Source organism: Rhipicephalus microplus, chromosome 5 (genome assembly GCF_043290135.1).
Source record: "Rhipicephalus microplus isolate Deutch F79 chromosome 5, USDA_Rmic, whole genome shotgun sequence".
Taxonomy (NCBI): Eukaryota; Metazoa; Arthropoda; class Arachnida; order Ixodida; family Ixodidae; genus Rhipicephalus; species Rhipicephalus microplus.
Window position 1 is genome coordinate 126975944 of NC_134704.1, and position 18324 is coordinate 126994267.

An 18324-nucleotide genomic window follows, 5' to 3' on the forward strand; every position below is an offset into this window, starting at 1 on the left:
CGTGCTGGGCCCATAACCCAGAAGTCCGTGGATCGAAACCACGCTCTGCTAATTTGATATTCTTTTTGCATTACTGCGCACTTTCTTACTGCACATTTTGCCACGTAAGTAGAATGCAGCAGAGTGGTGCAGTGGAAGCGTGCTAGGCCCATTACCCAGAGGTTCTTGGATGGAAACCACGCTCTGCTAATTTTATTTTCTTTGCATTGTTTGCAGTTTCTTACTGCACATTTTCTCACGTAACTAAAGTGCACCAGAGTGGCGCAGTGGAAGCGTGCTGGGCCCATAACCCAGAGGTCCGTGGATCGAAACCACGCTGTGCTAATTTTATTTTCTTTTGCATATGTGCGCAGTTTCTTACTGCACATTTTCTCACGTAACTAGAGTGCAGCAGAGTGCACAGTGGAAGCGTGCTGGGCTCATAACTCAGAGGTCCGTAGATCGAAACCCCGCTCTGCTAATTGTATGATTTTTTGCATTAGTGCACAGTTTCTTACTGCACATTTTCTCACGTAACTAGAGTGATGCAGAGTGGCGCAGTGGGAGCGTGCTGGGCCTATGACCCATAGGTCTGTGGATCGAAACCACGCTCTGCTAATTGTATAGTTTTTGATTAGTGCGCAGTTTCTTACTGCACAATTTCTCACGTAATTAGAGTGCCGCAAAGTGTTGCAGTGGAAGCGTGCTGAGCCTATAATCCAGAGGTCCATAGATCTAAACCACACTCTGCTAATTTTATATTGTTTAGCATTAGTGTGCAGTTTCTAAGTGCACATTTTCTCACATAACCAGAGTGCAGCAAGGTGGCGCAGTGGAACCGTGCTGGGCCCATAACCCAGAGGTCCGTGGATAGATACCACGCTCTGCGAATTTATTATTCTTTTGCAATAGTGCGCACTTTCTTAATGCACATTTTCCCACGTAACTACAATGCAGCAGAATGACTCAGTGAAAGCGTGCTGGGCCCATAACCCAGGTGCCTGTGGATCGAAACAACGCTCTGCTAATTTTATTTTCTTTTGCATAAGTGCGCAGTTTCTTACCGCACATTTTCTCACCGAACTAGAATACAGCAGGAGGGCGCAGTGGAAGCGTGTATGGCCCATAACCCAGTGTTCCGTGGATCGAAACTACGCTCTGCTAATTTTATTTTCTTTTGCATAAGTGCGCAGTTTCTTACTGCACATTTTCTCACGTAACTAGAGTGCAGCAGAGTGGCGCAGTGAAAGCGTGCTGGGCCCATAACCAAGGTGTCCGTGGATCGAAACAACGCTCTGCTAATTTTATTTTCTTTTGCATAAGTGCGCAGTTTCTTACCGCACATTTTCTCACCGAACTAGAATACAGCAGAAGGGCGCAGTGGAAGCGTGCATGGCCCATAACCCAGTTGTCCGTGGATCGAAACTACGTTCTGCTAATTTTATTTTCTTTTGCATAAGTGCGCAGTTTCTTACTGCACATTTTCTCACCGAACTAGAATACAGCAGAAGGGCGCAGTGGGAGCGTGCTGGGCCCATAACCCAGGTGTCCGTGGATCGAAACCACGCTCTGCTAATTTTATTTTCTTTTACATAAGTGCGCAGTTTCTTACTGCACAGTTTCTCACGTAACTTGAGTGCAGCAGAGTGGCGCAGTGGAAGCGTGCTGGGCCCGTAACCCAGAGGTCCGTGGATCGAAACCACGCTCTGCGATTTTTTGAATTTTTTGCTTTAGTACGCAGTTTCTTACTGCACATTTTCTCACGTAACTAGAGTGCAGCAGAGTGTGGCAGTGGAAGCGTGCTGGGCCCATAACCCAGAGGTCCGTGGATCGAAACCACGCTCTGCTAATTTTATAAGTTTTTTGCATCGGTGCGCACTTTTTGACTGCACATTTTCTCACGGAACTAAAATGCAGCAGAGTGGCGCAGTGGAAGCGTGCTGGGCCCATAACCCAGAGGTCCGTGGATCGAAAGCACGCTCCTATAGCTTCATTTTCTTTCGCAGTAGTGCGCACTTTCCTACTGCACGTTTTCCCACGCAACTAGAGTGCAGCAGAGTGGCGCAGTGGAGGCGTGCTAGGCCCATAACCCAGAAGTACGTGGATCGAAACCACGCTCTGCTAATTTGATATTCTTTTTGCATTACTGCGCACTTTCTTACTGCACATTTTGCCACGTAAGTAGAATGCAGCAGAGTGGTGCAGTGGAAGCGTGCTAGGCCCATTACCCAGAAGTTCTTGGATGGAAACCACGCTCTGCTACTTTTATTTTCTTTTGCATATGTGCGCAGTTTCTTACTGCACATTTTCTCACGTAACTAGAGTGCAGCAGAGTGGCGCAGTGGAAGCGTGCTGGGCCCATAACCCAGAGGTCCGTAGATCGAAACCACGCTCTGCTAATTGTATGATTTTTTGCATTAGTGCACCGTTTCTTACTGCACATTTTCTCACGTAACTAGAGTGATGCAGAGTGGCGCAGTGGGAGCGTGCTGGGCCTAAGACCCAGAGGTCCGTGGATCGAAACCACGCTCTGCTAATTGTAGAGTTTTTGCATTCGTGCGCAGTTTCTTACTGCACATTTTCTCACGTAACTAGAGTGCAGCAGAGTGGCGCAGTCGAAGCGTGCTGGGCCCATAACCAAGAGGTCCGTAGATCGAAACGACGCTTTGCTAATTGTATGATGTTTTGCATTAGTGCACAGTTTCTTACTGCACATTTTCTCACGTAACTAAAGTGATGCAGAGTGGCGCAGTGGGAGCCTGCTGGGCCTATGACCCAGAGGTCCGTGGATCGAAACCACGCACTGCTAATTGTATAGTTTTTGCATTAGTGCGCAGTTTCTTACTGCACGATTTCTCACGTAATTAGAGTGCCGCAAAATGTTGCAGTGGTAGCGTGCTGGGCCTATAATCCAGAGGTCCATAAATCTAAACCACACTCTGCTAATTTTATATCCTTTAGCATTAGTGCGCAGTTTCTTACTGCACATTTTTTCACGTAACTAGAGTGCAGCAGAGTGTCGCAGTGGAAGCGTGCTGGGCCCATAACCCAGAGGTCCGTGGATCGAAACCACGCTCTGCTAATTTTATAATTTTTTTGCATCGGTGCGCACTTTCTGACTGCACATTTTCTCACGGAACTAAAATGCAGCAGAGTGGCGCAGTGGAAGCGTGCTGGGCCCATAACCCAGAGGTCCGTGGATCGAAAGCACGCTCCTATAGCTTTTTCTTTTGCAATAGTGCGCACTTTCCTACTGCACGTTTTCCCACGTAACTAGAGTGAAGCAGAGTGGCGCAGTGGAGGCGGGCTGGGCCCATCACCCAGAAGTCCGTGGATCGAAACCACGCTCTGCTAATTTGATATTCTTTTTGCATTACTGCGCACTTTCTTACTGCAAATTTTCCACATGACTAGAACGCAGCAGAGTGGCGCAGTGGAAGGGCGCTGGGCCCATAACGCAGAGGTCCGTGGATCAAAACCACGCTCTGCAAATTTTATTTTCTTTTGCATTAGTGCGCACATTCTTACTGCACATTTTGCCACGTAAGCAGAATGCAGCAGAGTGGTGCAGTGGAAGCGTGCTGGGCCCATTACCCAAAGGTCCGTGGATCAAAACCACGCTCTGCTAATTTCATTTTCTTTTGCTTTAGTGTGCACATTCTTACTGCCTATTTTCCCACGTAACTACAGTGCAGTAGAGTGGCGTAGCTGGAGTTTGCTGAGGCCATATCCCAGCGTTGCATAGGTCAAAACCACGCTCTGCTAAATATATATACTTTTGCATTAGTGCCCACTTTCTTACTGCACATTTTCCCACATAACTATACTGCAGGAGAGTGGCGCAATGAAAGCGTGCTGATCCCATTACCCAGAGGTTCTTGGATGGAAACCACGCTCTGCTAATTTTATTTTCTTTGCATTGTGTGCAGTTTCTTACTGCACATTTTCTCACGTAACTAGAGTGCAGCTGAGTGGCGCAGTGGAAGCGTGCTGGGCCCATAACTCAGAGGTTCGTGGATCGAAACCACGCTCTGCTAATTCTATTTTCTTTTGCATTAGTGCGTACTTTCTTACTGCACACTTTCCCACGTAACTAGAGTGCAGCAGAGGGGCGCAGTGGAAGCGTGCTTGGCCCTTAACCCGGAGGTCCGTGGATCGAAACCACGCTCTGCTAATTTGATATACTTTTTGCATTAGTGCGCACTCTCTTACTGCAAATTTCCCACATGACTAGAGTGCAGTAGAGTGGCCCAGTGGAAGCGTGCTGGGGCCATAACCCAGGTGTCCGTGGATCGAAACCACGCTCTGCTAATTCTATTTTCTTTTGGATATGTGCACAGTTTCTTACCGCACATTTTCTCACCGAACTAGAATACAGCAGAAGGGCGCAGTGGAAGCGTGTATGGCCCATAACCCAGTGTTCCGTGGATCGAAACTACGCTCTGCTAATTTTATTTTCTTTTGCATAAGTGCGCAGTTTCTTACTGCACATTTTCTCACGTAACTAGAGTGCAGCAGAGTGGCGCAGTGAAAGCGTGCTGGGCCCATAACCAAGGTGTCCGTGGATTGAAACAACGCTCTGCTAATTTTATTTTATTTTGCATAAGTGCGCAGTTTCTTACCGCACATTTTCTCACCGAACTAGAATACAGCAGAAGGGCGCAGTGGAAGCGTGCATGGCCCATAACCCAGTTGTCCGTGGATCGAAACTACGTTCTGCTAATTTTATTTTCTTTTGCATAAGTGCGCAGTTTCTTACTGCACATTTTCTCACCGAACTAGAATACAGCAGAAGGGCGCAGTGGAAGCGTGCTGGGCCCATAACCCAGGTGTCCGTGGATCGAAACCACGCTCTGCTAATTTTATTTTCTTTTACATAAGTGCGCGGTTTCTTACTGCACAGTTTCTCACGTAACTTGAGTGCAGCAGAGTGGCGCAGTGGAAGCGTGCTGGGCCCGTAACCCAGAGGTCCGTGGATCTAAACCACGCTCTGCGATTTTTAGAATTTTTTGCTTTAGTACGCAGTTTCTTACTGCACATTTTCTCACGTAACTAGAGTGCAGCAGAGTGTGGCAGTGGAAGCGTTCTGGGCCCATAACCCAGAGGTCCGTGGATCGAAACCACGCTCTGCTAATTTTATAGGTTTTTTGCATCGGTGCGCACTTTTTGACTGCACATTTTCTCACGGAACTAAAATGCAGCAGAGTGGCGCAGTGGAAGCGTGCTGGGCCCATAACCCAGAGGTCCGTGGATCGAAAGCACGCTCCTATAGCTTCATTTTCTTTCGCAGTAGTGCGCACTTTCCTACTGCACGTTTTCCCACGCAACTAGAGTGCAGCAGAGTGGCGCAGTGGAGGCGTGCTAGGCCCATAACCCAGAAGTACGTGGATCGAAACCACGCTCTGCTAATTTGATATTCTTTTTGCATTACTGCGCACTTTCTTACTGCACATTTTGCCACGTAAGTAGAATGCAGCAGAGTGGTGCAGTGGAAGCGTGCTAGGCCCATTACCCAGAAGTTCTTGGATGGAAACCACGCTCTGCTACTTTTATTTTCTTTTGCATATGTGCGCAGTTCCTTACTGCACATTTTCTCACGTAACTAGAGTGCAGCAGAGTGGCGCAGTGGAAGCGTGCTGGGCCCATAACCCAGAGGTCCGTAGATTGAAACCACGCTCTGCTAATTGTATGATTTTTTGCATTAGTGCACAGTTTCTTACTGCACATTTTCTCACGTAACTAGAGTGATGCAGAGTGGCGCAGTGGGAGCGTGCTGGGCCTATGACCCATAGGTCTGTGGATCGAAACCACGCTCTGCTAATTGTATAGTTTTTGATTAGTGCGCAGTTTCTTACTGCACAATTTCTCACGTAATTAGAGTGCCGCAAAGTGTTGCAGTGGAAGCGTGCTGAGCCTATAATCCAGAGGTCCATAGATCTAAACCACACTCTGCTAATTTTATATTGTTTAGCATTAGTGTGCAGTTTCTAAGTGCACATTTTCTCACATAACCAGAGTGCAGCAAGGTGGCGCAGTGGAACCGTGCTGGGCCCATAACCCAGAGGTCCGTGGATAGATACCACGCTCTGCGAATTTATTATTCTTTTGCAATAGTGCGCACTTTCTTAATGCACATTTTCCCACGTAACTACAATGCAGCAGAATGACTCAGTGAAAGCGTGCTGGGCCCATAACCCAGAGGTCCGTGGATCGAAACCACGCTCTGCTAATTTTATAATTTTTTTGCATCGGTGCGCACTTTCTGACTGCACATTTTCTCACGGAAATAAAATGCAGCAGAGTGGCGCAGTGGAAGCGTGCTGGGCCCATAACCCAGAAGTCCGTGGATCAAAACCACGCTCTGCTAATTTGATATTCTTTTTGCATTACTGCGCACTTTCTTACTGCACATTTTGCCACGTAAGTAGAATGCAGCAGAGTGGTGCAGTGGAAGCGTGCTAGGCCCATTACCCAGAGGTTCTTGGATGGAAACCACGCTCTGCTAATTTTAATTTCTTTGCATTGTTTGCAGTTACTTACAGCACATTTTCTCACGTAACTAGAGTGCACCAGAGTGGCGCAGTGGAAGCGTGCTGGGCCCATAACCCAGTAGTCCGTGGATCGAAACCACGCTCTGCTAATTTTATTTTCTTTTGCATATGTGCGCAGTTTCTTACTGAACATTTTCTCACGTAACTAGAGTGCAGCAGAGTGGCACAGTGGAAGCGTGCTGGGCTCATAACCCAGAAGTCCGTAGATCGAAACCCCGCTCTGCTAATTGTATGATTTTTTGCATTAGTGCACAGTTTCTTACTGCACATTTTCTCACGTAACTAGAGTGATGCAGAGTGGCACAGTGGGAGCGTGCTGGGCCTATGACCCAGAGGTCCGTGCATCGAAACCACGCTCTGCTAATTGTATAGTTTTTGCATTAGTGCGCAGTTTCTTACTGCACAATTTCTCACGTAATTAGAGTGCCGCAAAGTGTTGCAGTGGAAGCGTGCTGGGCCTATAATCCAGAGGTCCATAGATCTAAACCACACTCTGCTAATTTTATATTGTTTAGCATTAGTGTGCAGTTTCTAAGTGCACATTTTCTCACATAACCAGAGTGCAGCAAGGTGGCGCAGTGGAACCGTGCTGGGCCCATCACCCAGAGGTCCGTGGATAGATACCACGCTCTGCTAATTTATTATTCTTTTGCAATAGTGCGCACTTTCTTAATGCACATTTTCCCACGTAACTACAATGCAGCAGAATGACGCAGTGAAAGCGTGCTGGGCCCATAACCCAGGTGTCTGTGGATCGAAACAACGCTCTGCTAATTTTATTTTCTTTTGCATAAGTGCGCAGTTTCTTACCGCACATTTTCTCACCGAACTAGAATACAGCAGAAGGGCGCAGTGGAAGCGTGCATGGCCCATAACCCAGTTGTCCGTGGATCGAAACTACGCTCTGCTAATTTTATTTTCTTTTGCATAAGTGCGCAGTTTCTTACTGCACATTTTCTCACGTAACTAGAGTGCAGCAGAGTGGCGAAGTGAAAGCGTGCTGGGCCCATAACCAAGGTGTCCGTGGATCGAAACAACGCTCTGCTAATTTTATTTTCTTTTGCATAAGTGCGCAGTTTCTTACCGCACATTTTCTCACCGAACTAGAATACAGCAGAAGGGCGCAGTGGAAGCGTGCATGGCCCATAACCCAGTTGTCCGTGGATCGAAACTACGTTCTGCTAATTTTATTTTCTTTTGCATAAGTGCGCAGTTTCTTACTGCACATTTTCTCACCGAACTAGAATACAGCAGAAGGGCGCAGTCATTCTGCTTCCGGCAGTCGTGCTGAACGGATCGCAGGATCATGAGCTCCAGCGGAGCGGCGACAGCGGCCAATCTTAGCCGCGGAAACAGGAACGGAGATAGCGAATACCAGTTTATTTTGCCGCAAATGCCAAAAGGACGACTTGTTATCAACACCGTGTTTTTACACGGTGATGTACGAGCGAGGCCATACAAGGTCGAAGATTTCAGGGACGCATTGACGCCAACGGGCCTGCTGCCGGATGTGGTAAGCCTCGGTGCATACCAGGTTAACCACTTGTGGGCGGTGACATTCAATGATGCCGCTCCCACAAAACGCCTGCTCGCCTTGAAGGAGCTGCAGGTGAAGGGGCGGCGCTGCGTCGTCGTCGACCCACTGGACCAGCAGGTGCGGCTACGAATTCACTGGCTGCTTCACGGGGTGAGCGACGAAGAAGTACGGACGGCGCTGTCGGCTTTCGGCAAGGTCGTGGAGGTGAGCCGTGAGCGGTGGCGTGTCCCGGGCATGGCCGACAAGTGTTCGACCACGAGAACAGCTCTCCTGAAGCTGAAAAGCGGCGTCAGGGTCGAAGACCTTCCGCACCAGATCAGGATCGATGGAGAGCTGGCCTTGCTGGTTGTGCCTGGTCGGCCGATGCAATGCTTGCGCTGCCAAGGCAAAGGGCACGTCCGCCGAGAGTGCAAGGTTCCCCGTTGCTCGCGGTGCAAACGCTTCGGACACGTCGAGGCGGATTGCGTTCGAACGTACGCCAGTGCAATGGGGCCAGCGAAGAACGAGGCGATGGCTGATCACGTCATGGACGCGGCCGAGGCAGAGGACGCCGCCAAAGGGGTCGGAAGCCCAGTGGTCCCTGTGACTACTGGAGGGGCGGCGCAGGCAGACACACCCAAGTTTCCGGAGACTCGCCAGCTTTCGACTACACCGGCCAGCGCCCCGTCAGCGGCCGAGCCTGAGCGGGTCGAGACGGACGTGGTTCCAGTGGGGACAGCTGATACAACGGAGGGTCAGGGAGAGACGGCGGCGGACAGCGACGACGAGATGTGCGTGACCAGCGCCACGCTAAAGCGTCCACTCGACGACTCGGTAGAGCAGGACGGGGCGTCGTCCACCAGCAGCCAGGAGCCGCCTGCGAAGGCGCCGCAAGGGAGGCGGCGTAGTCTCAAACCTAAGCCGAAAGTCCCTACCGACCGGAGACTGGAGGACAAGGCAAAAGAAAACAGCGCTGGGAAGCAGGATGGTCCTGGAGGCGGCTAGCCGAGGGCTGGTCGTGAAGGGTAAGCGCCATGCTCCGGGCCTACTCCTTTAGCGAACAAGTCACTATGGAATTAACTCCGCCATTCAGTATAGCTACGCTTAACGTCAGAGGGTTGGCGGCTAGGCGTAGGCAAAGTCAGCTCTATCGGTTGCTCACAGACCAAGACATAGACGTCCTAGCCGTCCAGGAAACTAAGGTAGACGGAGAGGAGGAGACCGGGAGCATGGTGCGCCGTTTCACTGACCGATATTACGCGGTCGTAAGCCACTCGATAGGAACGTCCGCGGGTTGTGTTCTTTTTGTAAAAAAATTGCAAAGCCTTCTTGTGCAAAGTGTTTTTTCATGTCAGTCGGGCAGAATTGTTTATTGTGACTTTGTTTATGGTGCCACTGAATTCAGAGTTATATGCGTATACGCACCGAATAGTGTAGAAAAGCGTGCTCAGTTTTTTTCTAACCTGTTTCAGTGGACAAAGTGTAATAAGAGGGTGGTTTTGTTAGGTGATTTTAACTGTGTTTTAAGGGCTCGCGATAGAGTCAATAGCACTGGCGTTCGTGACAAAAGCAGTGACGTGCTAGGCAAATTAATAACCGAAAATGACTTGGAAGACGTGTATGAATGTGTGGCAGCAAATCGCGAAGTGATCTACACGCGATTTCATGGCAATAGCCATGCACGTTTAGACCGCATATACCTATCCCTAGATGTATTGCCTATGTGTCACGATTTTTCGGTTGAGCCAGTGTCGTTTTCAGATCACTGTTTGGTTGTGTGTCGCATAGGCATGAAGAAACAGCGTAAGGTTTTCAACTGGGATTTATGGAAACTGAACGCATTGTTACTAAAGGATGAACCATTTTTAGAAGCAGTGCACGAGACCATTAATGAAGTGCTTATGGAAAAAACGGAAACAGTAGCAGAGAAATGGGAGTGTTTAAAGCAGAAGGTGAAAATGAAAGCGCTTGACAGATCGAGCACGCTAAAATTCGAAGCGCAAATAAAAGAAAGAAGTCTTAAGAAAACACTGCAGCAGCTGATAGCCCTAGAAAGTCGGGAGCCTGGGACTTGCAAAGACGAGGTGCGCAGTGTCAAGGAAAAATTAGAACTGCATGACAGAGAGCGTTATCGAGGCGCCTGGGTTCGCGCGCGCGCAAATGATCTTGCCGCGGGTGAGACGCCCACAAAAAGGGCGCTTGGTCTCGAAAAAGCGCAAGGACGCCGAAACCACATCGATAAGGTCTATTGCAACGGGACTCTCGCGAGCGACAATGAAAGCATCGAACGGGCCTTTGTTGCGTATTATAAGTCACTTTTTGCAATTCGAAAAGCGAATGTACATGGTTTTAAAGAAGAGTTTCTCAGGCGCTTGCCGCGGCTTAGTGACGACACAAAAAAGCTTTTAGAAGGCAGAATAACGGAAGGTGAAGTGGAACGCGCGATTGGTCATCTGAACCCCGGAAAGTCACCGGGACCCGATGGCCTAACCGCAGCATGGTATAAGACGTTTAGAATAGAACTGTCCCCGGGGTTAGCTGAGCTGTTCAATGAGGCGTACGAACGGAAAACTCTGCCGCCCTCCTTCAGCAAAGCGCATACGATATTAATTCCTAAAACGGACGAAGGGGAAAAACTTAAACTGGTGACATCGTATAGGCCCATATCGCTGACCAATGTCGACTACAAGATTTTTATGAAGGTTCTGGCAGCGCGACTTCAAGGTGTCATTAAAGAAATTGTTGGAGAGCACCAAACTTGTGGAATCAAAGGCAGAACCATTAGCTCAAACATTCACAAGATGCGGTGTGTGCTAGAGTGTTGTGACGAAGATTCACTTGGCGTTGCTGTGCTCCAGATAGACCTGGAGAAAGCTTTTGATTGTGTTGCGCATGATATTTTGTTTGTCATCTTAGATCATATTAATGTCGGTTCCATCATCAAGGAGGGAGTGGCCTTGGCGTACCAGAACTGCACAACACGTTTAATTGTTAACAAGTCTTTGGGGGCCCCCATTCACGTAATGCGTTCTGTGCGTCAGGGCTGCCCCCTCAGTCCACTTTTGTTTTGTATTTACATCGAAGCGATGTGCTTAGCGATAAATGAAAATGAAAAAATTCGTGGCTTCAGCTTGGCGGCAGTGGAAGTTAAGCTGCTGGCATATGCAGACGACATTGCGGTGTGTTGTACGAACAAAGAAAGTGTAGAGGAAACGATAAGTGTTGTGAAACATTTTTGTAGCGTCACAGGAAGCCGCGTAAACTGGGCGAAATCTCTTGGGCTTTGGCACGGAAGGTGGCCTTCAAAGCCGGACCTTTTTGCGAATGTGCACTGGACGGAAACACCGACAAGGTACCTCGGTGTTCCCCTGGAATGTTATAACGGCAGCGAGGAGTATTGGTCGCGTCAAACAAAAGAGACGAAGGAAAAAGCAGACAGGTGGAAAGGCATGAACCTGTCTGTTTTCGCTAGGGCTACTGTGTGCAACATGTTTTTTATCGCTAAACTGTGGTATGTGATGCAGGTGTTACATTGTTCAAGGATCAACGTGCAAAGGCTGCACAGAGTGTTCGCAGTTTTTATATGGGGCTCGAAATGGGAAAGGTGCAGACGGACCAACTTGTTCAGGCGCGTGAAGGACGGAGGTCTTGGTTTGGCGCACCTATTTGTGAGACAAGTAGTAAATAGATTTTTGTTTTTCCGTGACGTCAGGGATCCGTTTTTACGTACGGTATGCCAGCTCAGGTTAGGCAGTGCCTTACCAGATTTTGTTGTTACTACGGATAGCCGGCCCGTGACGTTGCGTGGGTATCTCAAGGAAGTGGTAGACAGTGTACGTTTTTTATCTGTACGCTTTTCGATAGATTATCTAGCAAGTGTTAGAAGAAAAGAATTGTACAGAGATGTATGTGCTATGGTTTTGCCAGTACCATTGTACAGGGCCATATACAGTGGAAGACCGGGACAAAACGTACTGAAGCGGGTGAGAAACATGCAGGTACCTACAGGGGTGAAAACTTTTTTCTTCAAGTTACACACAGGAACACTATCAGTAAAGACTTTCACAGAGGAACGGGGTTTTTTTACACTATGGGGGTCACACTGCTTGATATGTAAGAAACCAGAAACAATAGACCATGTGTTTTTGCATTGTTGGGAAGGGGTACATTTTTGGGACATATTACAGAGGACAATAAAGAAGGATTTTCCACTAGACCCACACGGAATAAGGTACCTCGCAGTAACAAATGATGATGGGGTCCCATTCGATGTAGTGATGTTGACCGGTCTCCACTGTATATGGCGTGCACGAATGGCCGGATACCATTTCGACCCGGACGCAAAACCAGCAGTAATTTATTTCAGGCAAAGCATGTCTGCATTCATTGAGTGTAGCAAAATAGAGGATATCGAGCCAGAATGGTTGTCAAGGGTTGAACCCCTGGCAAACCTTAAGTATTTTTAAGAGGACAACATCAGTACAAATGGGACTGATGGCAATGCTTGTTTTTTTTTCTTTTTCTTTTTCTTTGTATTGTAATATATGTGTGTGCAATGATTGCCCTGTACAATGTCCATGCCAGGCAATAAATAAAAAAAAAAAAAAAGCAGAAGGGCGCAGTGGAAGCGTGCTGGGCCCATAACCCAGGTGTCCGTGGATCGAAACCACGCTCTGCTAATTTTATTTTCATTTACATAAGTGCGCAGTTTCTTACTGCACAGTTTCTCACGTAACTTGAGTGCAGCAGAGTGGCGCAGTGGAAGCGTGCTGGGACCGTAACCCAGAGGTCCGTGGATCGAAACCACGCTCTGCGATTTTTAGAATTTTTTGCTTTAGTACGCAGTTTCTTACTGCACATTTTCTCACGTAACTAGAGTGCAGCAGAGTGTGGCAGTGGAAGCGTGCTGGGCCCATAACCCAGAGGTCCGTGGATCGAAACCACGCCCTGCTAATTTTATAAGTTTTTTGCATCGGTGCGCACTTTCTGACTGCACATTTTCTCACGGAACTAAAATGCAGCAGAGTGGCGCAGTGGAAGCGTGCTGGGCCCATAACCCAGAGGTCCGTGGATCGAAAGCACGCTCCTATAGCTTCATTTTCTTTCGCAGTAGTGCGCACTTTCCTACTGCACGTTTTCCCACGCAACTAGAGTGCAGCAGAGTGGCGCAGTGGAGGCGTGCTAGGCCCATAACCCAGAAGTCCGTGGATCGAAACCACGCTCTGCTAATTTGATATTCTTTTTGCATTACTGCGCACTTTCTTACTGCACATTTTGCCACGTAAGTAGAATGCAGCAGAGTGGTGCAGTGGAAGCGTGCTAGGCCCATTACCCAGAAGTTCTTGGATGGAAACCACGCTCTGCTACTTTTATTTTCTTTTGCATATGTGCGCAGTTTCTTACTGCACATTTTCTCACGTAACTAGAGTGCAGCAGAGTGGCGCAGTAGAAGCGTGCTGGGCCCATAACCCAGAGGTCCGTAGATCGAAACCACGCTCTGCTAATTGTATGATTTTTCACATTAGTGCACAGTTTCTTACTGCACATTTTCTCACGTAACTAGAGTGATGCAGAGTGGCGCAGTGGGAGCGTGCTGGGCCTATGACCCAGAGGTCCGTGCATCGAAACCACGCTCTGCTAATTGTATAGTTTTTGCATTAGTGCGCAGTTTCTTACTGCACAATTTCTCACGTAATTAGAGTGCCGCAAAGTGTTGCAGTGGAAGCGTGCTGGGCCTATAATCCAGAGGTCCATAGATCTAAACCACACTCTGCTAATTTTATATTGTTTAGCATTAGTGTGCAGTTTCTAAGTGCACATTTTCTCACATAACCAGAGTGCAGCAAGGTGGCGCAGTGGAACCGTGCTGGGCCCATCACCCAGAGGTCCGTGGATAGATACCACGCTCTGCTAATTTATTATTCTTTTGCAATAGTGCGCACTTTCTTAATGCACATTTTCCCACGTAACTATAATGCAGCAGAATGACGCAGTGAAAGCGTGCTGGGCCCATAACCCAGGTGTCTGTGGATCGAAACAACGCTCTGCTAATTTTATTTTCTTTTGCATAAGTGCGCAGTTTCTTACCGCACATTTTCTCACCGAACTAGAATACAGCAGAAGGGCGCAGTGGAAGCGTGCATGGCCCATAACCCAGTTGTCCGTGGATCGAACCTACGCTCTGCTAATTTTATTTTCTTTTGCATAAGTGCGCAGTTTCTTACTGCACATTTTCTCACGTAACTAGAGTGCAGCAGAGTGGCGAAGTGAAAGCGTGCTGGGCCCATAACCAAGGTGTCCGTGGATCGAAACAACGCTCTGCTAATTTTATTTTCTTTTGCATAAGTGCGCAGTTTCTTACCGCACATTTTCTCACCGAACTAGAATACAGCAGAAGGGCGCAGTGGAAGCGTGCATGGCCCATAACCCAGTTGTCCGTGGATCGAAACTACGTTCTGCTAATTTTATTTTCTTTTGCATAAGTGCGCAGTTTCTTACTGCACATTTTCTCACCGAACTAGAATACAGCAGAAGGGCGCAGTGGAAGCGTGCTGGGCCCATAACCCAGGTGTCCGTGGATCGAAACCACGCTCTGCTAATTTTATTTTCATTTACATAAGTGCGCAGTTTCTTACTGCACAGTTTCTCACGTAACTTGAGTGCAGCAGAGTGGCGCAGTGGAAGCGTGCTGGGACCGTAACCCAGAGGTCCGTGGATCGAAACCACGCTCTGCGATTTTTAGAATTTTTTGCTTTAGTACGCAGTTTCTTACTGCACATTTTCTCACGTAACTAGAGTGCAGCAGAGTGTGGCAGTGGAAGCGTGCTGGGCCCATAACCCAGAGGTCCGTGGATCGAAACCACGCTCTGCTAATTTTATAAGTTTTTTGCATCGGTGCGCACTTTCTGACTGCACATTTTCTCACGGAACTAAAATGCAGCAGAGTGGCGCAGTGGAAGCGTGCTGGGCCCATAACCCAGAGGTCCGTGGATCGAAAGCACGCTCCTATAGCTTCATTTTCTTTCGCAGTAGTGCGCACTTTCCTACTGCACGTTTTCCCACGCAACTAGAGTGCAGCAGAGTGGCGCAGTGGAGGCGTGCTAGGCCCATAACCCAGAAGTCCGTGGATCGAAACCACGCTCTGCTAATTTGATATTCTTTTTGCATTACTGCGCACTTTCTTACTGCACATTTTGCCACGTAAGTAGAATGCAGCAGAGTGGTGCAGTGGAAGCGTGCTAGGCCCATTACCCAGAAGTTCTTGGATGGAAACCACGCTCTGCTACTTTTATTTTCTTTTGCATATGTGCGCAGTTTCTTACTGAACATTTTCTCACGTAACTAGAGTGCAGCAGAGTGGCACAGTGGAAGCGTGCTGGGCTCATAACCCAGAAGTCCGTAGATCGAAACCCCGCTCTGCTAATTGTATGATTTTTTGCATTAGTGCACAGTTTCTTACTGCACATTTTCTCACGTAACTAGAGTGATGCAGAGTGGCACAGTGGGAGCGTGCTGGGCCTATGACCCAGAGGTCCGTGCATCGAAACCACGCTCTGCTAATTGTATAGTTTTTGCATTAGTGCGCAGTTTCTTACTGCACAATTTCTCACGTAATTAGAGTGCCGCAAAGTGTTGCAGTGGAAGCGTGCTGGGCCTATAATCCAGAGGTCCATAGATCTAAACCACACTCTGCTAATTTTATATTGTTTAGCATTAGTGTGCAGTTTCTAAGTGCACATTTTCTCACATAACCAGAGTGCAGCAAGGTGGCGCAGTGGAACCGTGCTGGGCCCATCACCCAGAGGTCCGTGGATAGATACCACGCTCTGCTAATTTATTATTCTTTTGCAATAGTGCGCACTTTCTTAATGCACATTTTCCCACGTAACTACAATGCAGCAGAATGACGCAGTGAAAGCGTGCTGGGCCCATAACCCAGGTGTCTGTGGATCGAAACAACGCTCTGCTAATTTTATTTTCTTTTGCATAAGTGCGCAGTTTCTTACCGCACATTTTCTCACCGAACTAGAATACAGCAGAAGGGCGCAGTGGAAGCGTGCATGGCCCATAACCCAGTTGTCCGTGGATCGAAACTACGCTCTGCTAATTTTATTTTCTTTTGCATAAGTGCGCAGTTTCTTACTGCACATTTTCTCACGTAACTAGAGTGCAGCAGAGTGGCGAAGTGAAAGCGTGCTGGGCCCATAACCAAGGTGTCCGTGGATCGAAACAACGCTCTGCTAATTTTATTTTCTTTTGCATAAGTGCGCAGTTTCTTACCGCACATTTTCTCACCGAACTAGAATACAGCAGAAGGGCGCAGTGGAAGCGTGCATGGCCCATAACCCAGTTGTCCGTGGATCGAAACTACGTTCTGCTAATTTTATTTTCTTTTGCATAAGTGCGCAGTTTCTTACTGCACATTTTCTCACCGAACTAGAATACAGCAGAAGGGCGCAGTGGAAGCGTGCTGGGCCCATAACCCAGGTGTCCGTGGATCGAAACCACGCTCTGCTAATTTTATTTTCATTTACATAAGTGCGCAGTTTCTTACTGCACAGTTTCTCACGTAACTTGAGTGCAGCAGAGTGGCGCAGTGGAAGCGTGCTGGGACCGTAACCCAGAGGTCCGTGGATCGAAACCACGCTCTGCGATTTTTAGAATTTTTTGCTTTAGTACGCAGTTTCTTACTGCACATTTTCTCACGTAACTAGAGTGCAGCAGAGTGTGGCAGTGGAAGCGTGCTGGGCCCATAACCCAGAGGTCCGTGGATCGAAACCACGCTCTGCTAATTTTATAAGTTTTTTGCATCGGTGCGCACTTTCTGACTGCACATTTTCTCACGGAACTAAAATGCAGCAGAGTGGCGCAGTGGAAGCGTGCTGGGCCCATAACCCAGAGGTCCGTGGATCGAAAGCACGCTCCTATAGCTTCATTTTCTTTCGCAGTAGTGCGCACTTTCCTACTGCACGTTTTCCCACGCAACTAGAGTGCAGCAGAGTGGCGCAGTGGAGGCGTGCTAGGCCCATAACCCAGAAGTCCGTGGATCGAAACCACGCTCTGCTAATTTGATATTCTTTTTGCATTACTGCGCACTTTCTTACTGCACATTTTGCCACGTAAGTAGAATGCAGCAGAGTGGTGCAGTGGAAGCGTGCTAGGCCCATTACCCAGAAGTTCTTGGATGGAAACCACGCTCTGCTACTTTTATTTTCTTTTGCATATGTGCGCAGTTTCTTACTGCACATTTTCTCACGTAACTAGAGTGCAGCAGAGTGGCGCAGTAGAAGCGTGCTGGGCCCATAACCCAGAGGTCCGTAGATCGAAACCACGCTCTGCTAATTGTATGATTTTTCACATTAGTGCACAGTTTCTTACTGCACATTTTCTCACGTAACTAGAGTGATGCAGAGTGGCGCAGTGGGAGCGTGCTGGGCCTATGACCCAGAGGTCCGTGCATCGAAACCACGCTCTGCTAATTGTATAGTTTTTGCATTAGTGCGCAGTTTCTTACTGCACAATTTCTCACGTAATTAGAGTGCCGCAAAGTGTTGCAGTGGAAGCGTGCTGGGCCTATAATCCAGAGGTCCATAGATCTAAACCACACTCTGCTAATTTTATATTGTTTAGCATTAGTGTGCAGTTTCTAAGTGCACATTTTCTCACATAACCAGAGTGCAGCAAGGTGGCGCAGTGGAACCGTGCTGGGCCCATCACCCAGAGGTCCGTGGATAGATACCACGCTCTGCTAATTTATTATTCTTTTGCAATAGTGCGCACTTTCTTAATGCACATTTTCCCACGTAACTACAATGCAGCAGAATGACGCAGTGAAAGCGTGCTGGGCCCATAACCCAGGTGTCTGTGGATCGAAACAACGCTCTGCTAATTTTATTTTCTTTTGCATAAGTGCGCAGTTTCTTACCGCACATTTTCTCACCGAACTAGAATACAGCAGAAGGGCGCAGTGGAAGCGTGCATGGCCCATAACCCAGTTGTCCGTGGATCGAAACTACGCTCTGCTAATTTTATTTTCTTTTGCATAAGTGCGCAGTTTCTTACTGCACATTTTCTCACGTAACTAGAGTGCAGCAGAGTGGCGAAGTGAAAGCGTGCTGGGCCCATAACCAAGGTGTCCGTGGATCGAAACAACGCTCTGCTAATTTTATTTTCTTTTGCATAAGTGCGCAGTTTCTTACCGCACATTTTCTCACCGAACTAGAATACAGCAGAAGGGCGCAGTGGAAGCGTGCATGGCCCATAACCCAGTTGTCCGTG

The 18324-nt window shown here is 48.1% G+C and overlaps 1 non-coding gene across 1 annotated transcript; it reads left to right on the plus strand.

The window, feature by feature from the left end:
• The first annotated feature begins 2443 nt into the window (after positions 1-2443).
• Positions 2444-2516, plus strand: TRNAL-UAA (transfer RNA leucine (anticodon UAA)). Its single transcript has one exon. It is a non-coding gene; the product is annotated as a tRNA-Leu (tRNA).
• The last annotated feature ends 15808 nt before the right edge of the window (positions 2517-18324 follow it).